Below are 14,759 nucleotides of genomic sequence, written 5' to 3'. Positions count from 1 at the left end.
TAAAGTTGGATGCACTTTGTCCATTTCACGCAATGATCTGGGAAACCGCTAAAATCCCCTCACGAGCCAAACTTTTAGGAATGTTTTGACTTGAAATGGTTCCAATGGTTCACTTCCAACGCTATAAATCACACTCTACTTCATTTCAAAAGGCAAATTCAACTTCACAAATGTTCAGATTGAAATATTTGCCACAATCACAGATCCTGATCTACTTATGTGAGGATTTCTTCTGCCGTAAAGTGTCAAAGTTTAGGTTTCAAACTCAAAAGCCGCATCTACAAACATGTCGTTTTAAGAAGAATTCTGAACATTTCCTACAAAAGTGTTAGAATCTTGTGATGACATGTTTACCTTCTGACACAGAGTGACAGTGTGAGGCTCTAGTGTCTGCTGCAGAGCTGTCCAACATTAAGACTTTACTTTCAGGGATCATTTCTATAGTTTGTGATTTGAGAAATGCGTTTCTAAAGAGTTTGGTCTCGTTGATCACGATGAAGAGTTGGTGATACTTCTTCCTGAACATGAAGCAGACAGAGAGACCTGTTTTACTCCTCATGCTCTCTGCTCTTGATGACTCTTCACTGTTTCCTCTGACACTGTGAGGAAGATGTATGCTCTTTACGGCAGAAGAAATCCTCACATAAGTAGATCAGGATCTGTGATTGTGGCAAATATTTCAATCTGAACATTTGTGAAGTTGAATTTGCCTTTTGAAATGAAGTAGAGTGTGATTTATAGCGTTGGAAGTGAACCATTGGAACCATTTCAAGTCAAAACATTCCTAAAAGTTTGGCTCGTGAGCGGATTTTAGCGGTTTCCCAGATCATTGCGTGAAATGGACAAAGTGCATCCAACTTTAACAAGACTTAACACTCAACAATCTTTTTTGGCCAATCAAATACATCTAAAAAGTCTTAAGTCCAATATTGCAATATACAAAATAACAGCAGGCTAATTGAGCATGTTGTGGATATGGTCTCTTTTTCGGGCTTTGTAGACACGGATGGAGAAGAGATTTAGTCCTAATTTATTTTACTGTATACTGTGCTGAATTTGAAATGCTCCGTTTGCCCTTATCTCACGGCCCCGCCCCCAGCCTTCAAAACACACACTTGACACGTGTATTTTTTCAACAATACTGCAAAGCCATTTATCAAAAGAGACATTAAAAACACCACAGTATTTTGGCCTCAGACTGAACCAGAACTTGTTGGACAGAATCAGGTCCAAAACGTGGAACAAAACTGAGGCAAAATCATCTGTTTCCTGTGTCTAAAAATAAACAGTGAACTCCAGTAACCTTTAAGAAGTCGCACCAGGCGCAACCTTCCGTGGACTTGAAGCCGACTCAAGTTTGCACCACTTTTATCATAACCATGTGCAGTATCATCCACTTTTTACACCTTTATCACACGCATTTTGTTCATAATGATTTGATTCTTTTTTCCTTGGAGTGTCAACTTTTACTTTCATGTTCACTTTCAGCCTTGTTGTTGTTTGGACCTGCCCCCTTCTCGCTCACGCCACTGATCATGTGCTGCAGGAAGCTTTAAACATCTGCAAGAACTTCATTTCAGGTCACATTTGCTACTGATCTGCGTCACGGAGCCGAGTGAGCTGAGAATACCTGTAAGTACTGCAATTCTCACTAGAACGCCGTTAACTTACACGTTGTCTGATACATATTTGAATTGTAAAGACAAATAGCACGTTTCTGTATAACATTTTGCGGGAAATATTGAGTTTCCAACGTTCTGCAGGACAAGATGTTCTTTTCCTGCTTTGTTGATCCATCAGCAGGACCACTTTAAGTATTTGGAGTGGTAGAAATCCTATAGTAGTGGCTGTTTTGTAATAGTGAGGTCAATAACAGTCGGCTACTTTGATCTGGCACCGCACAATCCAAAACTCCTTTAATCTAGAACGTACATCACGACTAGTTTAGATGTGTTCACAACAGGAAATGGAGCCGTTTAAACTTATTGCAGATCTGTGTGTGTGTTTGTGACCCCGCTTTACTTACGGGGACCTAGAATCGTGATGTAAACCCTTTAATATTCGAGCAACGGCGTGATTTAAAGTTCAAATGAGAGTTGACAGAGGTCGTGGCTACAGTTTAGGCTGAGGTTAACCAACGTAACTACGGTTAAGGTTAGGATCAGTCACGAAATGAATGTAGGTCAATGAAAACACCAGAAAAGCATGTGCCTGTGTGTTATTGTGTGTTTTATTGTGCAAGATTGTGTAAGAGGTCAAAGGACCACAGTCAAATAATTCAGCTTTGGTTTTAGTATTTCTATTTCTCATGAGTCGTGATATCTGTAGTTTTGATTCGTTTCTGTTTTTTTTTGTAGAAAAGCAGCTTAGTTGAAGATATTTTGGACGAGTTTTAGATGTTTTCAGATGTTGTAAGACGATTACATCTCAGCGCATGAGTCACACTGTAACCTCTTGTTTCCATAGAGATGTTGTGGCTTTGTCTGAAATAGTCCCCAGTATGGCATTTAAAGTTAATAATTTTGCATTTATTCACTTACAAAAAAAACTTGCAAAACACGCATTCTTACATTGAGATGTTTGCCTCTGTCTCCATGGTGCTATGAACGTGGTGAAATTGCCGTAGAGATATTTGACCTCGATGTGAGCTGCACATCAACTCAAAAAATAAGGTCAAATGTTTTCTACAATAGATTTAACTAAGTCTCATTCATATTTTTATGTGTTGCAGATATCGCTGCGATTACTCTGGACACGTGACGCATGTTTGAACACTTCCTGTTTCAGAAGGGACACGGCAGCGGCTCCAGCTAGCAATTAGCAACTAGCATATTAGCATCTTAGCCACAAGAACGAGGTAAACAAACAGAGAATTATAAGGTCTGAATTAAAATAAGAGAAGCTTCTCTATGTAACCTTTTTTATACGGCCTTGATACTTCGAGATGTGATAGCTTTGCCTGGAATGTTCCACAGCGAGGTATTAAAGTTCATCTATCTAGAATGAGCTGAAAGAGGAAAAACATGCATTTTTAAAGTGAGCGTGCTCGCCTCACCACAGCTCTGACCTGTAACTCGGTCATGGATACTGTGGAACGTTCTAGGCAAAGTAAAAAATATATCCATGGAGACAAAAGGTTGGATTCTATTGGCATTTCTCTGTTTTTTTTTTAAATCACACAAAATGAAAATCTAATGTTTCTTTTAGTGACCCAGATTGGCACAAAATAGATGTTTAATGTGTTTACAGGATGTTTCTGGTCTTGGCCTTCTTCCCTCTCATCGCCTGCGTCTATGGTGAGCTCTCTGTAAACAAACTAAATATAATATGTAACAAATAGGTCGGCCTGATTAAATATATGTATACAAACTGATGTAATCCAGTTTAGACTAAATAATCATAAACCATAACAATAAACAAATCACATCTATCTGGGCAGTTCCCTATCCCTGTATATTCTTTTGTATATTTTCATATTTTAAGGTATTTGTGAATCATCCTGCTGTAGTTATCCATCCACAAAGACACATAGTTTGTAGTATTGGCAGCAGCTTTAACTACAAACTATGTCTGTTTCATTAGAAAGACGTAAGAAACTAAAAATGTAGATTAAAATGATGCAACACAGCTTCAAACTAAATAAACCGTTTAGCTTTAGCCCTAGTCTGTATTTGATTCCGTTAATGCAGTAATAATATGCGTGCCGTTGTGCATTGTCATCATACATTCCTCTGATCTTTAGTCATTTGAACATGCGCTTATTAAAAGTTAAAAGGTGACTCTTCTCCCCAGGATTGTCCCAGTTGCAGGCAGCAGAGGGCGCTAACCTCACTCTGCAGTGGGACAGTGGCAGCAGCATTGCCCCCTCTGGCCTGATCCTGTCCTGCTTCCACACGTCTGCGAGCGGCGGCTCTACGAGGTGCGAACGAGGCTTTCAGACAAACTGTTGGGCAAAAGAGTCATGACACTGCCCTTTTCAGAATAAGTTTATTGCCATTTATCAATGAACAGGATTCACGGATATAGGAACTTGTCCTGGCGGTCCTTTTAATATGATTTATGATTCTAGGCTCCAACAAAGCTCGAGAGCTGCTTTTAATTTTTATATAAACTGCTTTACCTCTCAGCGTTAGATTGAAATACATTTAATTCTGTGAAAATTCAGTTATTTGGCTCAATAGTATTTGGCTACAGCTTACTTCATCCAAAACTATAATATGTTGCTATTATATATAATATTCTTGCTATAAAAAAGTAAATCAATCAATCAACATTCATTTTATTTATTTTGAACACTCAGGGCAACCAAATACAAAACATAAAACTAAGTAAAAACAAACAATATAAAATAAAGGGGCACCACACTACTGAATAAATATGTTTTAAGGCTAGATTTAAAAAGGCTTAAGTCTGTGATGGTGAGCACGTCGGGGGGGCTCATGTCGGGGGGGGCGCATGTCGGGGGGCGCACGTTGGGGGGGCTCATGTCGGGGGGCGCACGTCGGGGGTGGGCGCACGTTGGGGGGGCGCACGTCGGGGGGGCGCACGTCAGGGGGGGCTCATGTCGAAGCTGATTTGTTGACCTTACAGCAGGGGTGGGCAATTATTTTCCTCCGAGGGCCATATTCGAATCCAGGCAAGTAGCGGAGGGCCGGCCCGCGATCATTGGTGTGAAAAAAAAAAAATCCCAAAAATTAAATATCAAATAAAATATCACTTTTCTGTCAAATATAGGCTATTGAATCTATTATTTAATTCAGTACACGTCATATTTATTAAGGATACAAGTGCAGACAGATGCCTGAGGGCAAAAAAGAAAAGAAAAAAAGTTTTTTTTTATTTTTAAATATTATTTGGACAAGCTTGGCGGGCCGGATTGAAAGGCGCTGCAGGCCGGATGTGGCCCGCGGGCCGTAGTTTGCCCACCCCTGCCTTACAGCCTTGCCTGTGTTTGGAGCAGACAGATACGAAGGTGCCAGGCCATTTAGAAACAAAAAGTAAACTCTTAAAGTCAATTCTAAAAGAAACGGGAGGGGCAAAAAGAAGTGAGGTGATGCGCTGACGTCTGGGTGTGTTGGTCAGAAAACACGTCGCAGCGTTCTGCACGAGCTGAAGGCGGCTGAGGGCGACTTGGAGACACCGACATAAAGTGCATCAAGAGTCTGTTCTTGAGCTGATGAAAGCACAAACAGTCCTTTCAAGGTCGGTTTGCGATAGAACTTGAGAAACACCTTGACTCAGTTCTGTCTCATCTAAAGACAAAACGTCTGAAAACCAAACCGACATTCCCAATCAAACCGGTTCAAAGTGCAGCGTGGACGGACCGAAACCTTCCGACCTGCACGGAGATGTTACTGTTACGCCTGGAATGCTCCTCAGTACGGCATAAAACTCATCTCCACGGAGACGAGCAGATGAGACCAGCCAAGTATTTCTCTGGCAAAAAATTATTGAATGAATGTGTTTAATGAACATTCCGGGCAAAGCGTATAACGAGCAGGTGGTGGACTCGCCTCGGTAAAAGTTACACAGTGCATCTTTAAACCTCTTTGCTCACAGGGCAGTGCTGGAGGTGGCAGAGGGGAAGCAGCTGCCCGGCTCGACGGCCAGGCAGTTTTGCGGGAGGGTTTTGTGGGACAGCGGGGTCCTGAGCGAGGGGCGGGTCCGGATCGTCCTGACCCGGATCACGGCCCGGGACCAGGGGCTCTACTGGTTCTCCGTGTACGCCAACTATCACCCGGCGAGCAAGCGCTGGGCGACCGAGCACTCCGGTGAGCATGAAAAACAAACACAAACGTTAATATTTTAGAGCTAAACTGGGATTACACAAGACATGGGTGAAGGAACTCGAACACGGTCAAAACTGCGGATCAACTTAATCCGACACACACGAGTACCACCGTGTTTTCAGACGCACTAATCAATAATTGACTGTAACAAACGTTTTTTAAGGCATTGTTCTTGTTTTGCAGAATACTTCTGCCTGAACGTGACGACAGACAAACGAGCAGAACACGTTTCACGGGCGACCACGGGTGAGTCGTGAAGCCAAAACTGTACTAAAGTAAGAGAACCACGACTTAAAAACAATAGTACTCAAGAGATGGACGGGCTCATTTGCAATTTAAGGTTAAACGGAAGGACAGAGCATTAAATTGGGTACAAAAGCTGGGATTTTTAAAGGCTGGACATGAGGAAAAGATACTTACCGTACTTTCCGGATTATGTCGCTCCGGAGTATAAATCGCACCAGCCAAAAAATGCATAATAGAGAAGAAAAAAAACATATATAAGTCGCACTGGAGTATAAGTCACATTTTTTGGGGAAAATTTATTTGATGAAATCCAAGACCAAAACATCTTGAAATGCAATTTAAAATAATAACAGATGAGAGAACATGGTGAATAGGTGTACGTATGCTAACGCTAACACCTTCAGCTACATGACGTATGCTAATGCTAACACCTTCAGCTACATGAGGCACAGACAGAACTATGGTAAGTGTCTGGTATGTTAACGTAACATATGAACAGTTATTCAGATAACTATAGCATAAAGAACATGCTAACAAGTTTACCAAAGCATCAGTTTTACCCCAAATCACTAAATCCATTGAATTCTTCTTCCTCGGTTCAGTGACGAGACCCCTGCGTTCATATCTCATACATCGTCCTTGTTGAAGACTTTGGTTTAGTCCTGCTCCAGTCCAGGTTTAGTTCCAGGATTAGTCTCGGTTTTAGGCCCCATTTTTATGCAGTATTCGCGAAAGTGTGAACGCAGCCTCAACGTTGTTTTGAGTAGTTTTGACTAGTTCCGATTTTACTTGTAAATACATTACTGCACTTGTTACTCTGCAGAATTAATCACAACCTCTGTCACTTCTAAACAACTCCGCAAACTCCAGAGGTAGAGGAAGTGCCGGTTCTTCTTCTGCGTCGCTCAGAGCCTAGAGCGCCCTCTTGTGAAATGCGGTTGCCACAGTGAAAATAACGAATAATATCACATATAAGTCGGCCAAAACAATGAAAAAAGTGCGACTTATAGTCTAGAAAATACGGTAAATATTGTATTGTCCTCGTCCCATAAAGTACTATTACACTATATACACACATTATTCACACTACTCAAACCTAAGTGTACAGGGGTTCGGTAAAAAAAGTGACTCAACAAAATATAACTAATGATAATAAATCTTCCGGTAATTTTCACGTTTTAAGACTATCACCGACAATTATAGAAATGTAAAGTGCGATTTCCATAAACGAGTAAAACGGTAAAGTAAACGATGCATTTTTTATGTTGCCGCACTGTAAACAAATGTCAGTATGTCTTTCTCTTTTGGACTTTTCCTGAATGATTCCATAAATAGTTCTAGAATTGGATGATCGAACACATAATAATGATTTCACTTGTAATATTGATCTAACACGGCTTGATAATAGAAATCGGCTTTCTGTTACAAAGGTGTATCGCTCTTCATTTTTTACAGATACGGTAAGTACGGGGATGTGGGCGGGGCCAGGGGGTAGGTGGAGACGGGATGAACTCGAACACGCGGGAATCGATCAAAATACGACTCTTGAGTAAAACAAATGATGAGAAAAAGTACATTTTGCAGAATACGTCTCCTTGCATATTCAACACTTTAGTCAAATACTCCTTGAATAATAGGTCGTGTGTGTGGTATGTTGTTGTCATGTGAACGCCGCCCAAAACACTCTTGTATGGGTCGATTTCACGGATCGTTCTGACACATTGTGGTGCTGTTTTGCCTGTAAATGTCTTCCAGGTGATGAGCGGGAGTTGAGCTTGTTTCAGAGAGTCTTACTTTGCTCCATGTTTGCCGGTATGATCCTGATGGCCTCTGGTATTGTTCTGTGTGGCTCCTGCACCATCTGTGTCCATGTCTAAGGTACGTCTCCCACGTGTCTGACATATGTGTTTACTGTCCTGAACCCGTGTGCATCTTATTTCTACAGAACCGACTGAAACTAAACCTTCATTTCCCTGAGAAGAGCGACGTAATGATGTCGACATGTTTATTATTACTGTTAAATTACTTCAATTCAAGTTATGTTTTGTAACATCTGAATCCACAACAGCCGTTTGCTCGAAGGGCAGCAGTGAAAACAGACATCCAGTGTCCTTAAACAAATGTCCCAAGCTCCCCTGTCCTTAGACCCTCCTTCTCGGCCAGGAAAAACTACCAGTTTTCAGAGTGAAGGAGAGATTCGACTCTCACAGACCGACAGGTGGATGTGAGATAGACAGTGGAGCTGGAGCCACTCAGGAGGAGAACCAGTTCTTCATCAAAGTAGTCTAGAGGATAGTGCTCAAGCTGCCATACTTCCCCCAACATAGTTGCTCCTAGGGCAGCGTAGCTGAAACTGTAAAAAAAAACTGTGTTTATATTTCTGTTCCTAACTGGCCTGACCATAAGTGATTTCAAAGAGGAACGTTTTAAGTCTGGACTTAAATGAAGAGACTGTGTCGGCCTCTTTAACATGGACAGGAGCTGATTCCATAATACAGGAGCTTGGGAGCTAAACGCTCGACCTCCTACTGTGCTTTTAGAGACTCTTGGGACCACCAGAAGGCTCTATCTCCTACTGTGCTTATAGAGACTCTTGGGACCACCAGAAGGCTCTACCTCCTACTGTGCTTTTAGAGACTCTTGGGACCACCAGAAGGCTCTACCTCCTACTGTGCTTTTAGAGACTCTTGGGACCACCAGAAGGCTCTACCTCCTACTGTGCTTTTAGACACTCTTGGGACCACCAGAAGGCTCTACCTCCTACTGTGCTTTTAGAGACTCTTGGGACCACCAGAAGGCTCTACCTCCTACTGTGCTTTTAGAGACTCTTGGGACCACCAGAAGGCCAGCATTTTGAAAGTGACGAGCTCTGTTTGGATGATATTGTTCTATAGCATCTTTGAGGTCGGATGGGGCCATGTCATTTATGGCTGTGTAAGTCTCTTTATAATGATTTACTCAAAATGTAGCAAAATAATTGCATAATGTTTAGCTCCTTGAATCATTTTAAACATTAACTAATGTATTGATACTAATTTTATATATATATATATATATATATATATATATTTATAATAACCCTTGTGCTTCCATCAAAGACAGCTTAAAACTCTTTTTCCAGTATTTATTTTTGAACTTAAAACAAACATACAAAGGTTTTCACAATGTAAAGTGCAGTAATACATTGTGCAAAACATTTAGAAATGTACCTCATTTACATTTGTTTAAAAACTTACTTTTTTCACTGGCATTTAACCCGGCATAAGAACTGTGTGGTCCTCTGTCTGTCTTTTATAATTTTGTATATTTTGTGTTGTTTTTAATATGTATTTATTTGGTTTGTACGTTTTATTAATTTATAAATTTAACATATTTTACCTGTTTGTTCTTTGGAGACTTTGTGTTGGTAAAATGTTCTGTACAAATAAAGTTAGATTAGAACGTTTCCTACAAAAGTGTTGATGACATGTTTACCTTCTGACACAGAGTGACAGTGTGAGGCTCTAGTATCTGCTGCAGAGCTGTCCAACATTAAGACTTTACTTTCAGGGATCATTTCTATAGTTTGTGACTTGAGAAATGTGTTTCTAAAGAGTTTGGTCTCGCTGATCACGATGAAGAGTTGGTGATACTTCTTCCTGAACATGAAGCAGACAGAGAGACCTGGTTTACTCCTCATGCTCTCTGCTCTTGATGACTCTTCACTGTTTCCTCTGACACTGTGAGGAGGAAGTATGATCTGAGTGACATAGATTTTGTTTATTCCAATTTTTTATTGCTTTCTTGAGGGTTTCATTAAAATTGTCCAAAATTTTTTATCTGTTGTACTTTCTGAACTTTAAATGTAAAGAAATTAGAGAAAAAGCAAAGTATTTGACCCAGATGTTTCCAGACAGTGAAACACGTCTCCAGAGTGACAAATAGTGGTGTGTTTTAGTACTACAACATCCACAGTGGTTTGAACCACATCATATGTGCTGTGGTCACCAATAAAATAGCATCACATTTGAGTTGTATTATTGATGCATTTGTGCTTCTAGACCAGGACTGTTCAGTTTAAGTTTACAGAGGAAGGACACAACACCCACGACTGTCTCTACATTTAGAGAGCACAATATCACACTTTATAATCCAGTTAATATAATAAAATATCTATTTATAGATTTGTGAGAGATGCACGTTTTTCTTTCTGACTATGTTGTATAGGTAAGTTGCTAAGCATTTTGTAATTTGCCTTTTACATAAGTAACACGTCAAATTATATTTTGCTGCACTCAATTTATAGAGTATATTGCACTTATTTCAAGCATCTCAAAGATTTCAATTTTTTCTTTGATCAAATCTTCATCACTCAGATCATACTCCTTCCTCAGAGTGTCAGAGGAAACAGTGAAGAGTCATCAAGAGCAGAGAGCATGAGGAGTAAACCAGGTCTCTCTGTCTGCTTCATGTTCAGGAAGAAGTATCACCAACTCTTCATCGTGATCAGCGAGACCAAACTCTTTAGAAACACATTTCTCAAGTCACAAACTATAGAAATGATCCCTGAAAGTAAAGTCTTAATGTTGGACAGCTCTGCAGCAGACACTATAGCCTCACACTGACACTCTGTGTCAAGTACAATATGTACACTTTTATATCATGTCCTCCATGTTGTTTTCAACATGTGAAAATGTGAAGATTGACTTTATCAGTTAAAGGAGAAAATGTACCAAAAAGTGCTAATTGAAAATAAAACAATGAAACCAAGTGATGTTGTTAACATTTAAATCTGATAATTAAACCTGAACTAACATTTATCAAGACATGTTTTAACACATTTCTGTTGGATTGACATAATATTCTCTGGATATCGTTATTGGGAGACTCCACACTGCCCTCGTGTGACGAGGAGGGAAAGTACAAGGCAAATTCAACATCACAAATGGTCAGATTGAAATATTTGCCACAATCACAGATTCTGATCACATATTATGTGAGGATTTCTTCTGCCGTAACCACAAGTGTTAAAGTTTTGGATTCAAGCCGCACCTACAAACATGTAGTTTTAAGAGGAATTCTGAACATTTCCTACAAAAGCGTTAGAATATAAAGGGGCCGGTGCAGAGTGATCTGGGCGGCAGTCGACGGCAGTAGTCTTGATGAACAGAGCTCCAGACACAGAGACTAACTGTGGGGACATGGAACGTCACCTCGCTGGGGGGGAAAGACCCTGCGCTTGTGCGGGAGGTTGAGCGATTCCGACTAGATATAGTCGGCCTCACCTCCACGCACAGTTTGGGGTCTGGAACCATCTCCTCGAGAGGGGCTGGACGCTCCACTTCTCTGGTGTTGCCCGTGGGGAGAGGCGGTGTGCTGGTGTGGGCTTATAGCCCCTCAGCTCAGCCGCCACGTGTTGAAGTTCACCCTAGTGATGGCCAAATGAACTTGACTCATTAATCACTGTTGAAAAATGAGTGTCTATTATGCAAAAAAAACCTATAATATGAGGGAATCATCACACATTGACATAATTGGAGCGTGAGTGAAGCAACGCTTTGGTACTCATTCTTTGGCAGGATCTGTAATAATCACCTTAATAAACATTTCTTCTATAATGTGCCTTTTAGATATAAAATTATTAAGGCTAAGTATTTCCTGTTTGAATCATCTAGTGAGCATTTGTAATGTAAAGAAGCATTAGGAATGTACAGATACTTGCTAGGTGCTTGTGCTGTTGGATATAATCAGCAGCTTCCTGTGCTTGTGAAATACAAACCTGAGTAATGAACCTGAAATACTGAACTGAACTGTCATTGTAACTCAACCACTATCTGACACTGACTCACCCACGACACCCACGACGCACCGCGAGAGATTGCGCGCTTCTATTTGAAAGTGACATGTATCCTGAACCAGTCACGTGACCAAAAGCAAAAGTGAAGCCTCGCTTTTGCCGATCACGTGTTTTTAAGCAAAATGACACAAGCCTCAAAGCAGGGCTTCATTTGACACGCCCCTTTTTACTCGGTACAAGCCTCGAAGCCTCGGCTTCAAATGACCCATCACTAGTTCACCCCGGTGGACGAGAAGGTCGCCTCCCTTTGCCTTCGGGTGGGGGACAGGTCTCTCACTGTTGTGGCGGCCTACGGGCCGAACAGCAGTGAAGAGCACCCGGCCTTCTTGAAGTCCTTGGGAGGGGTACTGGACAGTGCACCAACCAAGGACTCTGTTGTTCTACTGGGGGTCTTCAACGCCCATGTGGACAATGACAGTAACATCTGTAGAGGGGTGATCGGGAAGAAGAGCTTCCCCGATCTGAACCTGAGCGGTGTTTAGTTATTGGACTTCTGTGCTTCTATACCCTCCATCGGGTGCTCGAGGGTTCATGGGAGTTTGCCCAACCAGTCCACATGTGCTTTTTGGATCTGGAGAAGGCTTTCGACCGTGTCCCTCGGGGTGTGAAGAAGAAGGAAGAGGAAGATTTCAAGCAGGAGGAGGTCCAACATTGAGCAATGAAATTCGCGCAACTCTTGTGGACCATGTTGTGAACCATGGATTGACGCTGAGGGAGGCTGGACTGAGAGTCCAGCCAAAACTCAGCAGATTCACCCTGGCATCTGTCATAAGGACATTCAGACCGTAAAACAGGTAAAAACAACAACTTATTTACAGCTTCTTATTGTATGCACCTCATTTCAGTACTTTTGATAACCCTTTCTGTGACATTGTACAGTTGGTTGCATGTATTTTGTTCTATATAGGATTGAGGGTCGAGGACAATGAGCAGGAAGGGCTCCCCTTTTCACACCACTGCAGGAGAGGGAGATTGTTAATATGGTTTTGGCAAATAATGCCATCAGGCTTCGTGAAATCCAGGCCAAAATTATTGAAGACCAAATGAGTTTTCATAGTGTGAATCAGGTCTCTCTGTCCACCATAGCTCGTATCCTGAAAGCAAATCGGGTACAAATGAAACAAATGTACCGAGTGCCTTTAGTCAAACAGCTGCGGCATGAGTATGTGGAGGTATGTATTGTTCACTTTAGCACTCTGATGTTGCATACTGCACACAGAACCTTTTTTTTTACATGTAAATTTACTGTACACTAAATATATGCTAAACTACACAATCTTTTCTTTCACTGTATTTTAGAGAGTTTTACAAATGGATGCTGAGGCCAATCAGCATGAGTATATCTATATTGACGAGGCGGGGTTCAATCTCTCAAAGGTGAGAAGGAGAGGAAGAAATGTCATTGGCCCGAGGGCAATTATCATTGTCCCCGGGCCATCGTGGGGGTAACATCACCCTTTGCGCTGCAATCACCCAGAATGGGGTCCTCCACCGCCATGCCAACATGGGTCCATACAAAACACTTCACATTCTTACATTTTTAGACAGAGTATACAACCTCACCATCATAAATAACATGGAACAAATGCAATACATTGTCACCTGGGACAATGTCTCATTCCACCGCTCTGCTCTGGTTCAGAACTGGTTCACGCAGCACCCACATTTCACAGTCCTTTTCCTGCCACCATATTCTCCATTTCTGAACCCAATTGAAGATTTTTTCTCGGCATGGCGGTGGAAGGTTTACGATCTGCACCCCCTGACTCGGGTACCCCTCATCCAGGCCATGGAGGAGGCCTGTGGCCAGATTGAGGCCACAGCCATACAGGGGTGGATTCGACATTCACGGCGATTCTTTCCACGCTGCTTTGGGAATGAGGATATCGCCTGTGATGTGGAGGAAATTCTCTGGCCAGATCCAGCTGGGAGAAGAGACGAACAATAGCAATTTCTGTTCTGTTTTCTTTTTGGGGGGGATTCTTTTTTGTCCTGGATCAAATGTTATGTTCATTAAAAACTGGGATATTTCTTTTTTTTTCAAAATGTTGGTTTGAGTATATTATGGAAAAAAATAAATGACGTTGTCAACAGCATTAGTCTTGTGTCCTGTGTGCTGTTTACAGTAAAGCATCCAAGTGTGTGTAGTGTTCACTGTGTGTGTTGTTTTGCAAAGTGTGAGCAGACATTGTGTTTACAGTTGTGCAAATCCGAGCCATGTTTTGCAAATTCACGGTGTACTTCACCCACACGACTCTGTGCACTTAGGAACAGGATTAGCCGAAGCAGTGTGTAACTGGTGTGTAACTGGTGTGTAACTGGTGTGTAACTGGTGTGTAACTGGTGTGTAACTGGTGCAAACATAGTGAAGTCACATGCAACGTGTGTGTTTCACATGGTAAAAAAATATGTTTTTGATCAATTAGTGTGTCGTTTTTACAAGAGTGTTTCATTTTGCAAAGGAGCTAAAGTGTTTTGATAATTGGGTTTGTGGTTGTGCTAATTGTGTGTAGGGTTTTGCTAAATAAAACAAAACCATCAAAATTGTGTTTATTCAATCGTAAAAAATTGTAATAGTTTTTATGGATAGTATTTCTAGGCGCAGTCGGGTCGGAGGGTGTCCGGTTTGAGGACCACAGGATCTCATCTCTGCTGTTTGCAGACGATGTTGTCCTGATGGCTCCATCAAACCCGGACCTGCAACATGCACTGGGACGGTTTGCAGCCGAGTGTGAAGCGGCTGGGATGAGAATCAGCACCTCCAAATCCGAGGCCATGGTTCTCGACCGGAAAAAGGTGGCTTGCCCTCTTCAGGTGGGTGGGGTGTCCTTGCCCCAAGTGGAGGAGTTCAAGTATCTCGGGGTCTTGTTCACGAGTGAGGGAAGGAT

At 41.7% G+C, this 14,759-nt stretch overlaps 3 non-coding genes across 3 annotated transcripts; 2 read left to right on the top strand and 1 right to left on the bottom strand.

The window, feature by feature from the left end:
- The first annotated feature begins 413 nt into the window (after positions 1–413).
- Positions 414–628, top strand: LOC140372277 (small nucleolar RNA U3). Its single transcript, XR_011928611.1, has one exon. It is a non-coding gene; the product is annotated as a small nucleolar RNA U3 (small nucleolar RNA).
- Positions 629–9,568: 8,940 nt separating this feature from the next.
- Positions 9,569–9,783, top strand: LOC140372247 (small nucleolar RNA U3). Its single transcript, XR_011928582.1, has one exon. It is a non-coding gene; the product is annotated as a small nucleolar RNA U3 (small nucleolar RNA).
- Positions 9,784–10,381: 598 nt separating this feature from the next.
- LOC140372252 (small nucleolar RNA U3) lies at positions 10,382–10,596 on the bottom strand. Its single transcript, XR_011928587.1, has one exon. It is a non-coding gene; the product is annotated as a small nucleolar RNA U3 (small nucleolar RNA).
- Positions 10,597–14,759: the final 4,163 nt, after the last annotated feature.

The sequence above is a fragment of the Eucyclogobius newberryi genome, unplaced genomic scaffold (genome assembly GCF_026437365.1).
Source record: "Eucyclogobius newberryi isolate DKJ021-1_F unplaced genomic scaffold, fEucNew1.0.hap1 SCAF_22, whole genome shotgun sequence".
NCBI lineage: Eukaryota > Metazoa > Chordata > Actinopteri > Gobiiformes > Gobiidae > Eucyclogobius > Eucyclogobius newberryi.
Note: the sequence above shows the minus strand (reverse complement) of the source record. Positions and strands in the feature narration are given on the sequence as shown.